General features: G+C 35.8%; 1 long non-coding RNA gene, 1 other non-coding gene and 1 pseudogene across 2 annotated transcripts; 1 reads left to right on the forward strand and 2 right to left on the reverse strand.

Moving 5' to 3' along the window:
- Positions 1-1381: 1381 nt before the first annotated feature.
- On the reverse strand, positions 1382-5876 carry LOC148936443 (uncharacterized). The gene is made up of 2 exons (XR_016139498.1): positions 5379-5876; positions 1382-3655 (listed from the first exon to the last, which is right to left on the reverse strand). It is a non-coding gene; the product is annotated as an uncharacterized LOC148936443 (long non-coding RNA).
- A 12066-nt stretch (positions 5877-17942) lies between these two features.
- LOC148936444 (uncharacterized) lies at positions 17943-23091 on the forward strand (annotated as a pseudogene).
- A 1036-nt stretch (positions 23092-24127) lies between these two features.
- On the reverse strand, positions 24128-24199 carry TRNAT-GGU (transfer RNA threonine (anticodon GGU)). Its single transcript has one exon. It is a non-coding gene; the product is annotated as a tRNA-Thr (tRNA).
- Between the last annotated feature and the right edge of the window lie 111 nt (positions 24200-24310).

Raw genomic sequence — 24310 nt, forward strand, 5'->3', positions numbered from 1 at the left:
CGGACGTTGCGAAATCTCTTCCTGCGGACCGGGCATTGAAAATGTTTCTGTCTCTCGACGAGCGCGCTCCTCCCTCAGAGAGCGAAGCTCCTCCAGCGTTAAGCGAAGAATCTCCTCCAAATTCGGAGACGCCTCCGGTCCTTCCGCTCGAGTGCAGGCCCTTTTCCTCGCAGAGATCACTCTCCGACTTTTCGCCTCTTCCTGTCCAGTCCCCGTCTCTTCTGTTTGTCGCTCCGCCATTATCTCTCTCTCACACACACACACACAAATCGAAAAATTCGATCCCGGACGAGCCCCCAAAATTGTCGCGTTCGCGGCGTTACTTCCCATGATCGCGATACTCGGCGGAGCGCTCTCGGAAAGGAAGAACACTGTTTTAGGAAAGACTCGCTCTTTATTAAACCAACGGTACAGAAACGCGTCCGGCCATCGCAGAATCTGGCCATTAAATCTATAAAACAGTCGGAGAACGACGCGTTGCCAAGGGCCGATCCTCTATTCGAACTCTTATCGATTGATATTGATTATTTCTTAGCAGCGCCGAACGGAATACCGCACGGCCGCAACAATATATACATGTATTCTTTCGAATCCCCACGACCGGTACTCCAGAGCGATGTTGGTCTCTCACTCAATGGATGCAGGTCGGACTGCAGCGGCGACACCCTCCAACGCCATTGGCAAATATACAAATAATCCTCCTGGAGCACGACAGGAGAGATTGCATCAAGCATGGCTCGAGCCCCCGAATAAGAAGGGAGGGTGTGCGTCACGGCGGGGCCCGACCACGAACCAGTCGTGAAAACTCGTAATTATTTTGCGAAAAAATACCACCTCAGCCAGGAATCGAACCTGGATCTCCTGCTTACCGGTCAGGCATCTTATCCTTTCGACTACCGAGGCATGTGATGATATTTATCGCAAATAACGTGTTTAGAATAACACGTCAACAATACAATGATACACACACATATATATATATATATATATATATATATATATATATATATATATATATATATATTACAATATACATATATACATATATTCTTTCGAATCCCTCCGATATTCCCCCGGTATTCCAGAGCGATGTTGGTCTCTCACTCGATGGATATCTCCGCTCGTAGGGCACGTATGTGCTCCCCTGCCCCCTTACTTGATACATATCACTTGGGTTTAGTAGAATGATGCAATTTTTATAGTAGGATTATAACTTAGCACCAATTATTGATATCAAATCTTTTATAAATGATATCATTTGAGTTAAATTAGCAATGTTGAAATCAATTTTTTTTTAAAAGAATTAAAGCTATTATCACTTGGAATAGGAAGACTCTTCAATGAAAATACAAAGATCATCACAAAGATACTAGCACTTAGATTTTATTTTTTAATTTGATCACAATTAGAATTGAGTTAAGTATGACAATAAAAAGACTCTTCAATGAATAAACAGATATACGTACCACTTGGGTTCTATTTTTTTTAAATAAAAGATATTGTTAGTTACATTCTATTTTTAACTTGATACAGTTTTTTTCAATAAAATTTTACAAGAAAATAGAATGCACGCATTTCATTATTCGAAAGTGCAACATTTGATGCCACAAGATTATGCACGGCGAATAAACTTTTAAACACATGGTTATTAAATCAAGGACAACAACTTGCATTTGTACATCATATAATGTTTATCGATGAATGTTATTTTACCCGTGAAGGAATTTTCAACAGACATAATTGTTACATTTGGGCAAATGGAAATCCTCATGAGCATAGTAAATTGCAGTAAATTACTAGCATAGATTTAGTATCAGTTTATGGGCTGGTATAGGACAATATTTTAATATTTTTAGTATCTATTATAGTGTTATCTTTTAACATGTTTATATTCTTTAATTGTCAATCATGTCATTGAATATTTAGATTTAAAAAAATAAATAATTTGAACTTTCTTTAGATTGGACCATTCGAATTAACAGCAAAATTTATTTAAATGATTTGCCAATATTGTTGGAAAATGTCCCGTTGACAATAAAAAAAAATATGTATTTTCAACAAGATGGCGCACTTCTACATATAGAGATACAAGAAATGTTACAAATTATTTGAATGTAATATATCCAAACAAATGTCGGACGCCATGAGTGGGCCTCAAAATTAGTCAGATTGGCTAGATCGCCAGATTTAACCCCATTAGATTTTTTTCTGTAGAAACATTTAAAAAGTTATATCTATCGTGAACCATTACAAAGCCGAAGAGAATTAAATGATAGAATTTAGAGGTTTTAACAAATTTATTTTGAATTATTATGCATATTACTTCAATAAAAACATAAAAACATTTAAAATAAATTATAAACATTTAAAATAAATCTTTGTTTTCAGAATAGCATGCTTAGGTTCTGTTTAGATAAAAATGGAATTATTACTAAATCTTCAGTAATGTTAAAAAAGTTTATAACAGCACAAATTGCAATGAAATTTACAAGTTCTAAGAAAGTTAATAAGTTTCTTATGTAACCGCCTTTTTTTAATTGCATGAAGAGCATGAAGAGACATGTTTTTAATATCTTTACGTTATAAACCATATTTTATTCAATTTATATGAATGTTTCAATTTTTATTTTTATCAATTTTCTTTTTTATATTATTATGTGATACCACTTAATGAAAGTATTGTAGAGATATCTGTATCAGAAAAGGACATTTTGAGTTCCTTAGGAAAAGTGTTATCAAATGCTCAAGACTGGGATAGTGGAAGAAAGCAAGTTAATAATGTCACTGCAATATCACCTACTTCAAATTTAACATATAGTATGTCAGAAAATAAAAGTAGTAGAACGGCACAAACATTTCTTTAATAAATTAATAAAAAATAAAATAGAAAAAATAGAATTTGTTCAATCTATGTAAGAAGAATCGAACAATTACAAGAAAAAAAATAAGAAATTATATAAATTTTTTTCTTATTCTATATACAATTTTTCCATTCTATTGTGATATTATAAAGTTAGTGTTCCTAATAGGTTAGTAACATTGTTCTCAACATATCCATTCTTTAATTTCTACTTTTGTCAACATTATATCTTATAATTTGTTTTTATTATTAGCAAATATATATAGTTATAATTAATTTTTGAAAATAAAATTTTTTTTAGAAAAAAAATATAAAGTTTTCATGATATAGGCAATCCGAATGTAACAATAAGGTTAATGAGAACCATAGTGCAAAAAATTTTCAGAATATAATGCTTTACTATTTTTAATATAATATATATTATGCATAAAAGATTTCTTGCATTATGAATCTCTTAGCCTTGAAATTTTACAATTAGCAAATAAACACAAAATATGAAATATTATTGGAACAAAACTGCTTAGTTTATGAGCAGCAAGCTTGCTTATTAATCAACTGAAGAGTTCATTTATTTATCTTATTTTTGTTCAGTAAATGGATTAATGCTTTTGTGCATTTTTTGTGTGAAGTAACTGCACGAAAAATATCTGTACATTACATCCTGATAATCGTTGATACATCTTGATTTCTATAAATAAAAATGTTAGGGATATTAAGTAGCACACATACCTTGCTAATCCCTACGCACTCTCTATTTAAATGCATAGACCAAATTATGATCCAAATTAAGCTTGCCTAACAAGAAATAAAGATTTAAATAAATTACTGAAATACAGCAAAAAATTACACAAAATAGGTACAATAATGATTAAATAATAACATCAATTCATCAAAATCAAATTAAAAGGCAAATATATAGGCAGCAAGTAAAAGGTGCAAATGTACATATAGGGGCAGCCAGAGAATAGCATTATAATACAATAGCTATCCGGCGACCGATGTGAACTTAGCGCCCAACTTTAAAAAATTAAAAAATTGTTTATACCATAGATTTGTACTATTTTTTATTTTGTTTGTATCTAACGGATTAAAAAGTTACAAGGGGGGTAAAAAAATCGTCAGCACTTAACTTTAAGATATTTAAAAACGACCAACACCAAAACAGCATCGTTTGTACCTCTTTTCAAATCGTTTGTACCTCAACGGAATCAGAAGTACAATCTTTTCAAAATACGTCCAAGAGATACTTTTGTCATTTTTCGAGATAGCTCAAAACGGCCAATGCCATTCGAAAGAGCATCGTTTGTACTGACGAGTTTTTCACCCCCTTGTAACTTTTTAACCCGTTAGACACAAACAAAATAAAAAGTGGTACAAACAGGTACAAACGAGGTACAAACCTATGGTATAAACAATTTTTTAATTTTTTAATTTTTTAAAGTTGGGCGCTAAGTTCACATCGGTTATCCGGCGCCCATGAAAATAGTTTCTCAAAAGAAATTAATTGATAGATAAGTAAAGTAAAATGAAATTAATGGATAGAATGTAATTATATCAATAAAAATTACATCAAATGAGCTAAACCTGATTAAAATAAATTAAATCAAAATCAAAGTTAAATTAAAATTAATATATGAGAAAATTTGGAATTATTCATTTAATAATCAAAGATAATTAAAATTAAATAAGATAAATAATTAGAATAACAATTAATGATTAGAGTAAGAAGATTTAGGTAGTAAATAGTGTAAGAATATAAGAAATTTGAATAAAACTCCAATTGAATTAATTAGATTAAATTAAAGTTAAGCTGAGTTAAACTGAATCAGAGATTGAAATAGAAATGAGAATATTGATGAGTATATATAATACTATAGAGATAAATAAAAATTATATAAATTTAAACAGAAACAATAAAATAATAAACAAACTAAATTAATATGCAATTTAATAAGTAAAAGCAGTTAAAATGATGCATACTAAAAATAGATAAATATAAACAAGCATAAATCAGATTAAATAAATATACATTCCATATTGCAGATAGTATAATACTGTCAAAACGATTGATAATAAAATGTAAATAAATAAATAAATGAGTAAATAAGGCCTAATAATAAATAATAAAGCAAGTGATTAATCAAGCAATTTATTAAAGTAAAGCAGTATGTATCAATATCTGATAATCAATATAAAGATAATTAAATATAATAGTGATGCAGTATAATAAGAAAATTAAATAAATAAGAGTGAAAAAGTATATTATTAATAAAATCAAAAAGTTTAAAAAACAGCACATACAAAAAATTTATTATCAGCAAATAGTTGAATATATAGTTGAAATAAAATCAAAATAATATTAGCAACAAGACTAATAAGCAAGTCACTAAGATTAATAAGCTACAAAGAATAAGATATAATAATTACGGTAATAAATAAGCTATTATCACTCACTATAAAAGGCATAGTACACAGCGTCACAATTCAAATAAAGTGAAATAAATAAAAAAGAACATACCAGGTTTCGATTGAAACAAACTTGTAGATATATGATATGATAAATATCAGAACTTCAATATTTCAAAGCAATTTCAGACTGAATCCAATATGTAGATGTCGACATATGTCCGCAGAGGGAACGTAAAAGATATCCAAGAGCACGAACTTCAAACCACTCCACCGCCAGATCGGCAAAATGATATTGACGGAATAATTCGCTGAATCCATCACAGTAGATTACATACTACATAATATCCGGAGGACGCGACCTAACTCGCAAATATACGAATATTGCGTATTATTTATTGCCACATGTCGATGTTTCGGTCACTTGTATTCACTTATATCACACAATCTAATGATAAAATATTAACAGTAATCAAGCCGCGCACAGTCATACCGACTTCTCGGACAGCACACACGGTCCCACTCAAGAGAGTTAAAAGTTATATACCATATATATTTCTAGCAAAGGTCACTGAAATCTAGAATGTTTCACTTCAGACATTCCGGTCAATCGTTATTCACGACTATATTAATTTCGCTTTCGTTTCCGGTATTTCAACTCATGCGCATGCGCCATGTCGCATTCACAATACGCACGCGCAAGCTAGACTGGCTATCGAGCAGATAAATGTTGTGTCCTTTTGACAGAAGTACTTCTAAAAGCAGTTACAATCTAATACGTAAAATCTCTCGATCAAATGCATTTCAAAGGCAAGGAATGACAACTCATTCCATTCAGTAAATCGTACAACTATGGGTCTGTTCTTTTTAGTTGAACTGGCTGCACTAGTTCAAAGTTTATCTTTCTTCTTTTAGTGTAAAAAAGAAAGATAAACTGTGAACTAGTATAATCAGTTCAGCCAAAAAGAACAGGTCTTATCTTATACGTCAACGTCTCGCGCATATGCATAACATCCGTACACCAACATATTGAAGAATCATAAAAATTATAAAAACTATAGAACTTAAATGCCGTTCACAAAGCTTATCATTTATTTATAAAGAATAAGAAGAGCTTTATAAAGAACAGTTAGATACCTCTAACACGAACTCATTGCCTCCGAACAAAATGTTATCAGCCAACGCACACACATGTACACATACATACGTCGCCACACTCACATCAGTGTTTATTTCTTCACTATTTTTTTATTCCAGGACGTATTGTTCTTTTTATTTAAAATCTCAATCAAAATATTCATATTCTCATTCATTTTTTCACAATTATTTTTCAAACGTGTAAAACTTGTAAAATTCTTGTATAGATTAAATGTTATTCTTAGAAACTATATTCTTAGAAACTATATTCTTAGAAACAAATAGTGAATAGCACTTAATCTGTGCAAGAATAGAATTTTTATAAGTTTTACAAGTTTGAAGAATAAGTGTAACAATGAATGAACATAGAGAATATTTTGAATAAAATCTTAAATGAAAAAGATTTAAATATAATGCTATGGTCAGCATTTTCCGACGTGTTCGTTTTTAAACCTAACTTAAGTAAAAATAATAACTTTGTATTTGCTTGCAAATTCTGTATGAGTAAAAAAATTATCCACCAAGCAAGACTTCATTAACAAATTAAAAGAAATATATATAAGTTTTTAATTACATCCTAATATTTATATCATATTTTATATATCAGGAAACACGGTAGTGTCGGTAGTTCTCGGATGTCAAGTCAACCGAGAACTACCGTGTGACTTTATGCGAGTCGGCGAGATGCGAGCATCCGAAATTATCGAATCTCAATAACGGCTAAATTGATCAAATTCTAGGCTTGATCGAGAGCTTGAGTCCGATTTGCATAATAAAAATAAAATATTAAAAAAATCAAAAAAAATAGATGAAATTCTTTTCATGAGAAAGTTCATAATCCTTTAATACTAATAAATAATGAATTAATTTTAATTTAATAAATAATGAATTAATTTTTTTAAATTTGTAAAAAACACCCTTTTTGATGTAGATGAAGAAATTGATTTCCATTCACTTTTACGATTAAAAGCTGTCTCAAAAAACCTTGAAACTCTTATACCAAAAATAGATAAAAGAATCTTATTTAAAGAAAACTTTAGAAAAATTTAGAAAAATTTCAAAAATCTACATCTAAAATGCAAATAATTTGCGATAACAAGGTAAATTACTTTTATATTTTTATTATTATATTAATAAAAATAATTTGATATTAATATTGTAAGAAAGTTACTAAGAAGTCCCTAAGACAACCGGTGGATGACGCCATGAGTGTTGTTCAGTGACCAAAAAGAGCTCTCGATCGAACACGACACGAGTGAGATATTAGGAAAGGACCAATCAGACAAGGGCTAATGCAATCTTTGTTAGCTTTGAAATCACCGAACGTGCTCCGATGCGGAGCAACGAGCGACGGAGACTCTCTCCCTAGTCGGCGAATGAGACAGACGTGTCATCCGCGAGAGTTCAAGTCGTATAGTCGAAACCATTGTAGTGAATATAGTCGAGATATCGTTACAGGCGATATCTGTTTAATCGTTGTATTACGGGTAGACTCAGTGAAAATATAGATAAACCGCATTATATTAAAGTTGTTGAAAAGTTATTGTGCCTGCTCCATTATCCAACACGTGCCGGTCACCTCTCTCAGTGCGTGTATTAAACTATAGACAATAATTATAAAAACGGACATTAATTCCTGACAAACGGTTACTTTATTTAAATTCAAAAAGTACAAGAATCTTACAATATGATGGCATGTTTTTGTTATTGTACATCTAATATTAATTTATTTAAAAAAAGATTTATTCAAATAAATAAATATAATTTAATAGCAAAATCATATTACTAATTCAGAATATATTTTAATATACTCTATTAATATAGTATTAATATAGATATTTAATGCTTAGCAAAATACAATATCATCTGATATCGATACAATATCCAGATCAGAAAGCCCTGTAAACATAAAAAATACAAGGAATATTGTGATATTTGAAACATTTAGTCTTAAAATTGATGAAAACATGAATAATCGTGAAACAGTTGATAATACATACTGAGAATATTGTATAAAATATTAATAAAGGATATGTTTGTTTAAATAATGAAAGACATATTAAAGAAAAAAAAATCAAAGAAATCAAAATATAGAAACTGAAACATGTGAAATGGATGAATTACAGCTTTTCGCAATTTATGAGCTGGTATTTACATTTGTTACGTCGTGACGACTGCACGATTCTTCTCTTTCGGGTATCTGTTATTAGAATTTAATTAAGCGGATAAACGAGTGACGCATGTTCTGTTACTCTGTTAGACTGATCTCTTCCGGAGGTCGGTTTCTAGAATTTGGCTAAGCGGATAATCCCTATTATCTTAATCGCGGAAGTACACCGATGTTACATCTTGACGACTGCACGATTCTTCTCTTTCGGATATCAGTTATTAGAATTTAGTTAAGCAGATAAACGATGACGTGTTCTGTTACGATCGCGACGGCTACGCAACTGATCTCTTCCGGGAGTCGGTTACTAAGAATTTGGCTAAGCGGATAATCCCTATTATCCTAATCGCGGAAAAACAACACGTGTACAGATGTTTCCCTCAACGAAATCATATATATATAGTGCCCTTAAAGGTACGGAACACACACTCTCTGCTACGTCCTTTTTTTTTACACGGTCGGAACATTTCAGTTTGTCGATAATTCAGTCTGTCAATAATTCAGTCGGTGTCAGTCGAAAACAATCAACAAGAATAAGTGATCAAGTTTCCTGACGACATCATTACCGCCTTCATCTCGCAGGTCTCAACTCTCTAGAGTAAAAGTAAGTTTAATTACATATAAAAAATTCCCTAATAATAGTTTTCGGGTCTCTTCTCCTTATACTTTCTCATTCCTCCCTTACATCCTTTCTATCCTCTACCATTCTCCTTACACGTCTACTCCCTTTTTCTTTTTCTTTTCTCTTTCTTTCTTTGCTTGGGTCGTCGAACCTTTTGGGCTCCCTATGCGTTGCGGAGCACTCAGCAGGTTCATGGCCGCCGAATAATTCGGCAAAAATCTGCTTCTTCTCTGTTGGCTTCAGCTGTCGAACCTCTCGGGCTCCCTATGCGTTGCGGAGTACTCAGCAGGTTCATGGCTGCCGAATAGTTCGGCAAAAATCTGCTTCTCCTCTGTTGGCTTCAGCCGTCGAACTTCTCGGGCTCCCTATGCGCTGCGGAGCATTCAGCAGGTTCATGGCTGTCGAGTAATTCGGGAAATCTATTCTTTTCCTTTTTCTCTCCTCTCTTACAATTTTCTCTTCCCTTTTTAATTTCTCTCCTCTCGGATCTCTCGGTTTCGTGAAATATTTCAGAGATAGCCTTAAGGTTCGCGACTAATGACATTTCCTTTATATTCCAAATCCATTTCTTTTAGTGAAAGCTGCATCATCCACACTGTCCGACGCTCAAAGACGGAGGCGAGCCCTGAAGAGGCTCCGTTACCGTCGGAACAAGCGAGCTCGCCAGACGGGGAACTATCCTTCGCCTAGGACATCCGAGGTTTTAACACATCAAGAAACCACGAGTTGTTCCAGCAGGAGACCCCATTATTTACACATATCTCCTCCATCCTATTCCCCGATCAAATCAGCTGAACCTGGATCACCTCCAGATTTCAGTGTACTCTTCCCAGAGCGCCATGACCTCCAGACATACCCAGATTTCCGCACCCAGAAATCCTTGGACGAGTTCTGTGAACTACGGACTCCTTCCCCTCCTCCCCTAGACCTCACTAGCGAAAACCCGACCTCCTCTCAGAACAACCACACACAGTCAACAACATACAATTTAAAATAGATTAATAACAAATTAAAAATACTAAATTAATAGATTAATAGAATTATACACAGAAAAACCAAACAATACATCCGTCGATTTCTAGGACACATGAATTTCTGTACGTAATACCCTTCCTGTTTTATATTTTTATAAATATATCGTCAATAAATATATTCCAACGTAAAAAAAAAATATGATACGATCTTGTAGCTAATGTACGATCTTGTATACGATCTTGATACGTACCTAACCTTGTAAAGTTTTAAAATTATTAATTATATGTAAAATTTAAATTATTTATCGTTTAGTTATTTGCTCCCTCTTTCATTCCTCGTTATCCCAAGATTCGCGCATGGTTCTGTCCCTGGCAAAAGAGATTAAATTCTCTTGCCTAAATTACGGACCGACGGACGCACGTCACGCAGTCGAAGTCATAGCGTCTTTTTCAAGACGTTGACTCGCACTCGTGGCTCTGCACAGTGTGTCCGACTCGTAGGGACGCCTCAGCGCGGCCACCTGCGAGAGGGTATTTGGAGCGTCCTTCCAAGCCCCATCCATTATTTAAAAAAAAAATATATTAAAATATATTTACCTCGGGTTGGACGTAACACATTTAACATATTATTATTTTGCCTTATATATTGGTTAAATATTTGAAAAATAAATATTTATTTTTATCTTGTAAACTTTGATTACAAAATCTTTACTTATAAGATTTTTATATATAAAGATTTAAAATAATTGTAAATTATAATTATTTATATTATTATTATTAACTCGATTTATAGGATATAGAAAAGTTTTTAAAAGAAACTGGCCTTGTAATTTTAAATCATTATAAAAAGTATGGTCAATTAAATACAAAAATACATAGAAAATTAGCAGATGTTATTATAACACATTTATCAATTGCTATTCTTAAGAAACCATATCCGTAAGTAATACAATGCATAAAATAAATAAAATAAATAAAATATGTATACATATATGAGTATGAAAAATATAAAATATTTAAATAATAATTAAGATTGATAAATAAAATTTAAATTATTTGAATAATATAAATAAACTAAAATAATATAATAATATAAAATAATATAAATTGATAAAAAATATTTTTGTTTATATTATTATTATTATTTAGGCTCGAATTAAAAATATTAAAGAGTTTACTATAAACGTATCTATGTATTTAAAAAAAAATGGAAATTTATTATGTGCCACCATTGCATGAAGGGAAATATCAAAAAATAAATAAAGGGATATTTGTTCATCGATATCGCAATAATCGCAGAGACTGTATGATCTCTGGATTAATAAAAAAGGTCCCAAAAAAATAACAATACAACAACTTTATCTGTAATTAATGCTGTATATGAAATGAATACTGAATGTAACTTAAATATTTTTTTTGCATTGATTAGTGTGATGATTATGTATTTAAAAACTGATGTCGCGAGCGCCGAGAATGCAATCGCGCCCACCGCTGACAAAGCGGATTGCGGCAAGCGATATTTTATCCGATGAATTATTATTTTACTAAGCGGTGGCGATTACCAACGCTACCGTGCTAATCGCGCAAATATTGTGAAATCGTTCGACGTGAAGCAACTGTTAACCGAGTTGCGCGGCCCTTACGTGGAAAACCGCCGCGCGACCCAGAAATATACCGCGAACGCTGACAACCATGTTGATGACACGGCAAGGACCGGCCGCCCAGAACAGGATAAAAACGGGAGACCGAGATGAGGAAAGGACTCGTCAAGATCCGTGTGCCGTCACGTCTGTCGCGGTCCGAACTAGTAAAGACAAACTGTATTAAGTTTTAATAAAATTTATTCAAATAAAGAAGAAGTAGTGAATGTGTCTTCTCCGCCGACTCCTGGACCGATCCTTCGAAACGACCCGTACAACATATCTGGTGGCAGCGGTGGGATCGTTTCGCAGCTGTACCCAGTCATCTGGAAGGAACAAACGATCGGAAATCAAGGAAAAGGCCGGAAAAGAAGTCGACATCCCTGCAGCGAGAAAGAGCCGGTAGAGCCACAACGCAGAGCATATCAGTGACACCGGAGAAGCCACGACCTTCCGCAACAGCCAGCGCCGCGTCACAAACATGCGAATTGCGAGCGTAATGTAAGTTATAGAAAATTAAGCCAAGCGCATTAGATAGCGAAAAAAGCGTGTAGGTAGATGTCGAACGAGGGAGTTAACCAAACTCCTGCCCAAAGAAACACGTCGTGGCTACATAGTGCGTCAGCCAGCCGAGCGCTCAGCCCGAGCCCTCCGAGCCTTGAGCAGACGGAAAATTCACGCGATCCGCGCGATAACGTACGCCGCGATTTAAGTAATTATTATTCGGACGATAGTCTGACGAGTCAACCGGAATTACATCCGAACATTGTAATTGAACGCGTGTTTTCGCTTAGTGACATAGATAATAGCCTACTACCGAGTAGTGAGAGACGCGACGACGCTCTATTACAACCGACAGACGCAAGATCTGACCATAGCGACGGCACAAACGCAAGTAATCCTAGCCGCGGAGAATTCTCATTGACATCTTACGACAGTAGCGTGTTCGATCCAACCGAATTTTACACCGCTTCACGAAACATAAATCCAGCGGAAATGGCAAATCAACCCTCGGGCACACCGTTAAAATCGATCGCGGAAGAACAACAAGTGGTAAACAAAGAATTGGACGACGAAGTAAAGCGAATGAGAGCCACTTTAAGCCAAGCGCACTGGAAACCTGACCCGGCGGAATCTTCGCACGACGCGCGAGATGCAATGTTGGTCGAATTGATAGAAGGCATGCGAGCACTACAGGGCCGCATGAGCCAACTAGAAGTCGTTAATTACGATCGGAGTGCAGAAAATGACGAACCGATAGAAATGACATACGGGCGTACACGAGACGATGTCCGAAATTCGCGAGATCCCGCACATACATTTATGAAATTGAAAGAAGCCCGCGATATGATTCCGGAAATGGACGGATCATCGCGGAACCAAGTTCAAAAATTTTTAAATGCAAGCACGTACGCGATGAGCGAAATAAATCCTGCCGACGAAAAATCATTATTAAAAGCGATCCTGTGCACGAAACTAACAGGGAAAGCCATGCACGATTTCCAAACGAGGGATATACGCACGTTCATGCAACTGAAGCGCGAGATCGAAATGTGCTATTTGGCAAAGCGTAGCACTACGCACATTCAGCGAGAATTTAATATAACCCGTCAAAAACCCGGGGAAAGCGCGCGAGAATACGGACTCCGCGTTGACAAACTAGCCATGGAACTCTATCAATCTATGGTAGAAGGACGCGAGCACACCGCGGAACAACGAAAGGCAATCCTAGATACGATACAAGAATTAGCCCTAGAAAATTTCCAACTAGGATTACGCGACGAGATACAAACAATAGTACGATCCAGGAACTATACGAATTTAACAGCCGCGATGCTAGGCGCGACAGCCGAAGAAAAATTAAAAGGTAGCCAACCTATAAAAATGTATAATAACGAGAAAGCTAGAAACAACCAAGAACAGTATAGAAATCGAAATCAAAAACTGGAGTGCCACAAATGCGGTAGGCTAGGACATTTGGCGCGCGACTGTCGTTCAAGCCGATACATAAATAAATATCCGCTACCGCGAGCCGAACGACCGACGAACGTAAATAATATTGAGAAATACTGCTCGTACTGCAAAAAGGTAGGTCATAAGCGCGACGAATGCTGGTCACTGAACGGCCGCCCGAGAAAGGGGCAACCGAGACGCACGAGGCAAGATAATGAAAAGGAGCGACAAATAAATACCGCTGTAATAAAGAAAAAGAATAAGCAGCAAAGGGAGAGCGATGACTTATCGTTCACAAGCAGTGGCGACGACGAAGAAGAAGAGAAACCGAAAACAAAGATAACGCGAACCGTACGCGAGCATCAAGTGACACAGGTGAATACGCCTCACACAAACGCCACGTTAGACTTGATTACCCTGCCGATGCGAGAGACAAGAAAGGGAAAAACAAGTTTCCTCCTCGATACAAGCGCCACTTTGACATTGATAAAAGTGGGAAATTTAAAGGGAAACACACTAATGCGCGAAGAACGTTTAGCCCTAACCGGAGTTACGGGCCACAAGATACACACACTCGGAAAGATAAGAGCAACGATAACGCTAGGAGACCGAGAGATACGACACACTATGTACGTAGTAAGAGATGACTTCCCAATAAATTACGAAAGGATACTGGGACTAGACTTTTTGAATAAACAACAAGCGAAATGCGATCATGGGAAAAAACAAGTCCGTATTGGCAACACAACGTTCAAACTCTATCCGTACAAGAAAACCATGCTAACGCCTCGCAGTGAAACCATAATTCAGGCAGTAACCGATCGGAATAGCATTGGAATAGTAAATGCAGTCGAAACCAAACCCGGAATCTTCATAGGAAATTGTTTGGTCATACCGGAAGAAAACGTATGTCCAATAAGTGTGATAAACACCACAGGAGAATCCGTGGAGATAACAACGCCGCTAGTCACGGTGGACGAGATAAGGACAAAAGACGCCGCACACATGTATACCATGGAGGTGTCAAGTAACGATACAAGCGACGAGCCCATTCAAGCTCGTAAAGAAAAACTGCACAGACAAATGCGAACCGAGCATTTAAATAAAGAGGAAAAGAAAACCTTGCACCAGATTTGCGAAGATTTCTGTGATATCTTCCACCTAGAAAACGATCGCCTATCGTACACTAATGCAGTAGCACATGAAATAAATACGCGAGCAGATAGCGCGCCGGTGAATGTCCGACCATATAGATTACCAGAGAAGCACAAGGCAGAAGTAAATAAACAGATAGCGAAAATGCTGGACGACGAGATAATCCGCCCCAGCACGAGCCAGTGGAACGCACCCTTACTAGTAGTACCAAAGAAAATAGACGCATCTGGAGAGCGAAAATTACGAATAGTTGTGGACTTTCGGAAATTAAATGATTTAACAATCGGCGATTCTTTCCCGCTCCCGAATATCACTGACATACTAGATCAACTAGGAAACGCGAAATATTTTACAACATTGGATTTAGCATCGGGATACCATCAAATCCCCATGCATGAGGAACACAAACAAAAAACAGCATTCTCCACACCTTACGGGCACTACGAATTTAATAGAATGCCTTTTGGACTAAAAAATGCGCCTGCAACATTCCAGAGACTTATGAATTCCGTATTAACCGGATTACAAGGCCTCAAATGCCTAGTCTATCTAGATGATATCGTAATATATGGACCAAATTTGAAAGAGCATAACAAAAGATTAATTGAAGTGTTCAAAAAACTGAGAAACTACAATCTGAAACTACAACCGAATAAATGTGAATTCTTAAGAAAGGAAGTGACATACTTAGGACACATTATCTCCGAAAACGGTATAATACCAGATCCTGCGAAAATAACGGCCGTAGCGAACTTTCCAATACCAAAACGGGTAAAAGATGTGCAATCCTTCATAGGATTAGCCGGATATTATAGAAGATTCATTGAGAATTTTTCGAAGATAGCAAAACCCCTGACAAAACTAACAAAAAAGAATGAGAAGTTCGTTTGGACAGCGGAACAACAGAACGCATTCGAAACATTAAAAGAAAAATTAACGACCACACCAGTTCTAGCTTATCCGGACTTCACTAAACAATTTATAGTAACGACAGACGCATCCGGATATGCCATCGGAGCAGTATTGTCGCAAGGGCCAGTAGGCCAAGATCGACCAATTGCATACGCAAGCAGAATTCTGAATAAAGCGGAACAAAACTATAATACAACGGAGAAAGAATTGTTAGCCATAGTATGGGCCGTCAAACATTTTCGACCATACCTCTATGGAACAAAATTTCAAATAATTACAGATCACAAGCCATTGATCTGGCTATTTAGTATAACAGATCCTGGTTCACGATTAATCAGATGGAGGCTCAAATTAGAAGAGTACGACTATGAGGTGATACACAAGGCAGGTAAAGGCAATACAAATGCTGACGCGCTCAGCAGAAACCCGATCGCGCCTGACACACAGATAAACAGCATCGAGCGCGACAAGGAAGAACGCGAATATAATAAAGAAGACAAGGAGCAAATAATGTACGAATATCATAATGCCCCCCTCGGCGGACATCAAGGCGTAACACGTACCGTAAATCGAATACGACTAATGCACAATTGGCACGGACTAATACGAGATGTGGAAGAATACATCGCCAAATGTGAATACTGCCAGAAAAACAAGCTAAGCAAGAAAACCAAAATGCCTCTAGTACTGACCGACACGGCAGAAAGACCGTTTCAAAAATGCGCCCTGGACATCGTAGGACCACTCACGGTTACTATGAAAGGAAATAAATACCTACTAACATTTCAAGACGACTTAACAAAATTTAGTAAGGCAATACCGATATCAGATCAGGAAGCAAACACGATTGCCAAAGAATTCACCACAAAAATAATATGCGAATTCGGAATACCGGAGACAATACTGACAGATCAAGGAACGAATTTCGTCAGTGAAATGTTCAAGGATGTATGCACCCTCTTAAAAATAACGAAAATTCAAACAACCGCGTACCATCCTGAAAGCAACGGAGCCCTGGAGAGATCGCACAGGACTCTGATTGAATACCTAAGGCATTATATAAATGAGGATCAAACCAACTGGGATGAATGGATCCCATACGCGATGTTCACGTACAACACAACACCGCATACAGCAACGGGCTATACACCTTTCGAATTGATGTACGGGCACCAAGCAACATTACCTACGGCCCTGGCAGCGCCGCCGAAACCATATTACACATACGATAACTACGCGCAAGAATTAAGAGAACGACTCAGAGCCACACAAAGAGTAGCAAAAGAACATATTCGCGAAGCAAAACAAAAGGCAAAAAACTATACAGATAAAAATACGAATACTAAAATTTTCAAAGTAGGAGATAAGGTCCTCCTGCATGACGAAACAGTGCGCAGAGGACGTTCGAAGAAATTGGAAGCACCATGGATAGGTCCATATCAGATAATTGAGAAAACCTCTGACGTCAATTACAGAATTAAACAAAAACGAAAAATTACGACGGTGCACGCGAACCGACTCAAATTATTCATCGAAGATTAAGCAAACAACGCATACGAATAATTACCCGCAACAAGCAAAAAGCAAAAGCAGTAAAATAAAGATAGTAATCACAAAGATAGCATAGAAAAAAAAAAAAAAAAAAAAAAAAAAAAATATACAGGACTCACCAGTCACGAAGGACAGCGACGAACCGTTGCCCGGTGGCAACACAAACCCGCACCCGCAACGGGTCGCGGGGGTAGAGCTCCTCGCAGGCGGGTTGAGGGGGCACAGGAGACCTCTCCACGCACGCTTGAAAATGGGGACGACGCTCCCCCGTCCAAACAACCGTAGTCGGCCACCTGGACGACATCCGTACAGCAACCCGTAGGGCCGCCAGGCGGTACGACCGCCGCACACACTCACTACACATTATTGGGACATGGTCCCGCCCGCACCTAGTGCACTGCATGACGGAAACTTGATGAAACACACTTAACAAACAAAAAATCGTCTACGACACGCGATAAACCACGGTCGACGGCAGACTGAACAATTTATAATATTAAACGTAGCGCATAAAAAATGCACGACGAGGATTCACGGAAAAGTAACCTGAACCTAAACTTGCAGGATGCTCCTTATGTGGAGAAGAGCAGGACAAGCGACACCTGACTCTCAGCATAATCTTGACTGGGAATTGTTCTCGCACCAGCCAGGAATCTACTACGAAGAAATCGGTCAGCTGAGACAGGCTGAATCGGCATGGAAATTAGTGATAAAACTGAGCGCAAAAGAATTAGAGATCAGACATCAGCAATTGCAGGACTACATGGAGGAAACCGAAATACAGTGCCGAAAAGTAATAGGCAACGCACAGTTAGGTTGCCGAAACATTATGAGAATAATAGAAAGAAAAAACACCAAATTGATCACGCTGTTGACACAAGTAGAAACGCTATACAAAACGACTGACAAACGACGAGGACTGCTGGATGCGGTCGGGTCGGTCAGCAAAATATTATTCGGAACGATGGACGCCGACGATCAGAAACTAATAGACGAACAACTGCAAACGTTACGAACAAACGGCAAGGTACTGCAGCACGCAGTAGCAAATCAAATAAAAGTAATTAACGCCACAATAGCGCACTTGGACGAATTAGAAAATACTCTAAATTATAATGAAAATCTGATAATGAGTGCGACGAAACGACTAGAACAACGATTGACCGAGTCAACACTACAGGCAGACGTAGACGAACACTTATTAATCCTGACAACGATAATGAACGATTTAACGAAGGACACGGAAAATGTAATAGACTACTGACATACGGGAAAAACGGAATGATACCGACACGACTACTACCTATCAAACATATAATAACAGCCCTTAAAGAAGCGGCTACACAATTACAAATGGGATTACACTTTCCTTTTAAAATTCAGATTGAACACTGGCAGACCATACACACATACATCACTTTTAGCGCATATTCAGATGGTCCATACATATACACAATCTTGCGATTTCCGGTAGTAGCATACCCTACATTTAAATTAGTTAAAGCAATACCACTACCAGTACACGATCATGCGAATGTATTCGCCTACATAAAAATAAACCACCCTTTGTTAGCTATAGATAAAGAGAATCACCACTACAAATTACTAGAGGAAGCAGAGTTAGAACGCTGCATACGAGAAACAAACACATACACATGCGAACAGAACTTCGCGACATATTATGCGGAAACAACAGCACCATGCGAGGTGCAAATATATACACATACACCGGGACAGCTCAATTACTGCGAAAAGAATCATATGATATCTAACACACCGTTGTGGATAGCATTGACGGAGGAGCAAGCGTGGCTCTACTCCACGGCACACAAGCAAGAAATTAGCGTTAAGTGCGAAAAGCAAATAGAAGAGAAAATTATATTAGAAGGAACCGGAAAAATAAAACTAAAAGATAATTGCAAGCTAATCACACCAAATGTAATATTAAAAACACGAAAAATTGAAGGAATAAAATATATTCAAAACTACCTCCCCGAATACAATATAACATTAGAAATAAAAAATAAGGACACCGATAAGAACAAGCTAGCGAAAACCGACACGTTACGACAAATAATTAAGAACCCCGTAGATTTAACCAAGTTAAGCATAAGTCTAGAAGAAATAAGAGAAACTCTAGAAGATAGCGATTATAATTTACTCAAAAATAAATACACTGTATACTCTATGGGAACAGGCACCTGCGTAGTAATAATAACTATAATAGGATTAATAACATGGCGCATAAACAAAAACAAAAATAAAAAGCAGAAGAAAAGCGAGACCGCACAGAGGCGCCGCGACGATGCTATGTTATATTAGTCATAAGCACACGATTATATTACAGTCACGCGACAACATATGTAAACTAACAAGTAAGATCACCTTCCATCGAAGGGGGGGAGGGATGCCGCGAGCGCCAAGTAAGGGACACATGAAAGCCGAACCCCCATGGTTCCCTTCCATCACAGGGGGAGGGATGTCGCGAGCGCCGAGAATGCAATCGCGCCCACCGCTGACAAAGCGGATTGCGGCAAGCGATATTTTATCCGATGAATTATTATTTTACTAAGCGGTGGCGATTACCAACGCTACCGTGCTAATCGCGCAAATATTGTGAAATCGTTCGACGTGAAGCAACTGTTAACCGAGTTGCGCGGCCCTTACGTGGAAAACCGCCGCGCGACCCAGAAATATACCGCGAACGCTGACAACCATGTTGATGACACGGCAAGGACCGGCCGCCCAGAACAGGATAAAAACGGGAGACCGAGATGAGGAAAGGACTCGTCGAGATCCGTGTGCCGTCACGTCTGTCGCGGTCCGAACTAGTAAAGACAAACTGTATTAAGTTTTAATAAAATTTATTCAAATAAAGAAGAAGTAGTGAATGTGTCTTCTCCGCCGACTCCTGGACCGATCCTTCGAAACGACCCGCACAACACTATATATATATATATATATATATATATATATATATATATATATATGTAGTATATATATGTATATAATATAATATATATATATATATGTAGTATATATATATATATATAATATAATATATATATAGTATATACATAGTACCAGGTGTATGCATAAGTTTTTTCCGGTTTTTTAGTAAAAAAAGACACGTAATTTTCAAGGGAAATTAATTTTTTTTTATTCAAAATATTGACCATCGGCTTCTACACATTTCGCCCATCTTTCAGGTAATTTATGAATACCAGAAAAACTGCTTGTCTTTTGCGGCAAACCATTCGTCGAGCCATTTTCCAACTTCCTCGAAATTGCTGAAGTGCTGCTCTGCGAGCGCGTGCCCCATTGATGCGAAGAGGTGATAGTCAGATGACGCCAGGTCTGGGGAGTACGGCGGGTGCGAAAGGATGTCCCATCCAAGCGATTTCAAGGTGTCTTTCACTGGTTTTGCTGTGTGAGACGGCGCATTGTCGTGTAACAAAATCACTTTGCCATGTCTTCTGGCCCATTCCGGTCGTCTTTCGATTAATGCGTGGTTTAAATTAATCATTTGTTGGCGATAGCGTTGTGTATTAACGGTTTCGCCGGGCTTCAAGAATTCATAATACACAATACCGCTCTGGTCTCACCAGACACAGAGCATGATCTTCTTGCCGAAGCGATTTGGTCTTGGTGTTGATAGACCCGGCTTCGCCAGGTGAAAGCCACGATTTTTTCCGCTTCGAGTTTTCAAAATAAATCTATTTTTTGTCACCCGTCACAATTCGATACAAAAATGATTTCCTTTCGTGGCTTGAAGCAGCATTTCACAAGTGACTTTGCGATTTTCCATTTGACGTTCATTCAAATCGTGTGGGACCCATTTACTGAGTTTATTGATCTTTCCCATTGCTCGTAAACGTCTGCTGATTGTTTCTTATGATACATGTAATGCTTCTGCTAATTGCCGTTGAGTTTGAGTTGGGTCATCATCCAATAACTTCTGCAATTGCTCGTCTTCGCATTTTTGTGGTCTACAGAGCGCTCACTGTCTTTCACATTGAAATCACCACTTTTAAATTGTCGAAACCATGTCTCACATGTTCTAATCGATGGAGCGTGTTCACCATATGTTTCTACCAGCAAACGATGACTTTCAACAGCCTTTTTCTTTTGATTAAATAAAAAAAGCAATGCGTGCCGCAAATTTCTTTTTCAGGCATAAAACTCGACATGATCACTGAACGATAAAACAAAGACACTAGTTTTTAGCGAACTCAACTTGTGTGTGTTTGTAGTTTTAAATGTCAGACGAACAAAATGATGTATGTGTCAAATTAATACGCTGCGTACTTTTCGCTGGCGACATCTCTTAGTTAAACCGGAAAAAACTTATGCATACACCTGGTATATATATATATATATATATATAGTATATACATAGTATATATAGTTTTGTGTGTGCATGTATACATATATACATATACATATTTATACATATTATATATATATATATATATATATATATACATATTTATATAAAATATATATATATATATATATATACATATTTATATAAAACATACATATATATAAATGTATGTATGTATGTATGTATGTATGTATGCATATGTATATACATTTATAGGTTCAAAATTGTGCGAACTTCATCTGCAATGGTTAAAACATAATAGAGAACCATGATCTGATGTTGTTAAACATTGGAAGACAAGTCAACTTGTCAGAATAAGGATATGGCTAAATGGGATGAAAATATTCAACTATTTTTTTTTAAATGGCCCATTTTGAAGCATCCACAGAATTACACATTAGTGAATATTTTAATAATAATATTGCTATATTAAAAAGTTAGTAGAAGACATATATGTGATCATTTTCAATAATTTTTACAGATTGAATCTGATTATGTTGCACAATTCGGAAACATGTTCTTTATATACAATGAATGGCCAGTTTTCACGAAAAATTTATACTCTTATACAGACTAAAATTAAAGATAGAATATATCGAGAGCAACTTGATCAAATAAATGAAAATATATCAGAAAGTAATAAGAAAAAGTTAAATTTTCTATTATTATCTACTTAAAATTTATTACTTTACTGTGCTATTATATATTTTGTAATCTCCATTTTTAGAGGAAAGAAATATTAGACTTTTAAAATTATTGTCAGCATTATGTATCCCAACAATAAAAATTTCTAAAGGTACAAGAAACATCACATCTACAATAATTGAATCATTAAATTCTTTCATTTTATCAGTAACATTATTTCTTAAATAAGTAATATATTTCTTTATGTTTCATATAAAACAATTTTATGTTAAAAATATAATTACTGTAGTTGAACTGAAAATAATGTTCACTTTTTTTTATTCTTTAGAGTCCTGCTAATCTCGAACATAATATTGAACGTCAGAGGGATAGAACAACTGCATTAAAGTTGACTGTACAACTATTTATTATTATCGTTGGACATAACGTTAATTTGGTCAATACATACTACATTTGCATTGATAATACATTATACAAAGTTGAGAGTATTTTCAAAGCTACTGAGTGAGAGATATACTACAAGTGCTTTTTCGTATTACATGCCTGTTATCCTAAAAAATCTCAAGTATGTTTTCGCATACAAAAATGTTTGTATAAAATAAAAATTGATTATAGCGATAGTTATAGCGATGTTATAAATAACATAGTTGCATCCATCGAAAAGGAATTTTATAATATGTAAAGATTACAATTATCTTGAATTTATGATAATATTATACTGTTATAAATAACAGATACTATTGTTACTGTTTGTGTTTTTCATTTTTGTTTAAAAAATATTTCTAAATGACTAACGATATAATTACATTTTTGCTTTAAATATATATCATACCCGATATTATTCTTAAAATATTTTAAAATATTTTCCTCTCATTTATCTATTTAACAAATATGTATATTTATCAAGTGTGCAGAATAAATTTGGATTCCATAAAAAAACTAATAAAACATTTAAGACTGCAACATAGTTTTAGATAAATATTTGATAAATTTTTGATAAATATACTTGCAAGCAACCGTTATGCATTCGAGAATTTCAATGTCAATTTGCGTCAATTTGAAAAACATTTATTACGTGATCATCTTTCTAACGGATGCAACTATGAAAAAAAAAATACATATACCTCTTCAAATGCAATAACAGTACAATCAGCTTAAGTGCCAAATATTGATTTAGAAGATAAAAATAATACTATTAAAACAGATGAAGAATTATCAAATATCTTCGATTCTTATAATTTTAAGTTTGACTATATACAAGAAGCTGCTGCTTCTTCGTTATCATATTTATATTATAGTAATTCTATGACGCGACAACATGTACAGATAGTTGTAGATGTCACTTCAAATTTAGTAGAAAATATTATAAGCATGATAGAAAATAAAGTAAATCAAAGTGAATATTTTACAAGTTCCAGCAATCATAAAACAAGAACATGCGTCTTTTTTTAATCAATGTAAAAATCCTTTTTAGGCCTAGATACAGAATATAAAAGAATTCAATATTTTTCACAAAAAGGATGTTATATAGAACCTATTATTTATATAATTGGACAAATTATGGAAAGTAGAAGGATTAACAATATTTTTAATTCCAAGAAATCACAGGCCAATTTATTTCTGTGATGTTTCCCAAATAAGAAGGGAGGGTGTGCGTCACGGCGGGGCCCGACTACGAACCAGTCGTGAAAACTCGTAATTATTTTGCGAAAAAATACCACCTCAGCCAGGAATCGAACCTGGATCTCCTGCTTACCAGGCAGGCATCTTATCCTTTCGACTACCGAGGCATGTGATGATATTTATCGCAATAACGTGTTTAGAACAATAAGTCAACAATACAATGATATACACACATATACATATATTACAATATACATATATATATGTATATTCTCTCG

The sequence above is a fragment of the Pogonomyrmex barbatus genome, unplaced genomic scaffold (assembly GCF_055798465.1).
Source record: "Pogonomyrmex barbatus isolate J1 unplaced genomic scaffold, ASM5579846v1 scaffold21, whole genome shotgun sequence".
Classification (NCBI taxonomy): Eukaryota; Metazoa; Arthropoda; class Insecta; order Hymenoptera; family Formicidae; genus Pogonomyrmex; species Pogonomyrmex barbatus.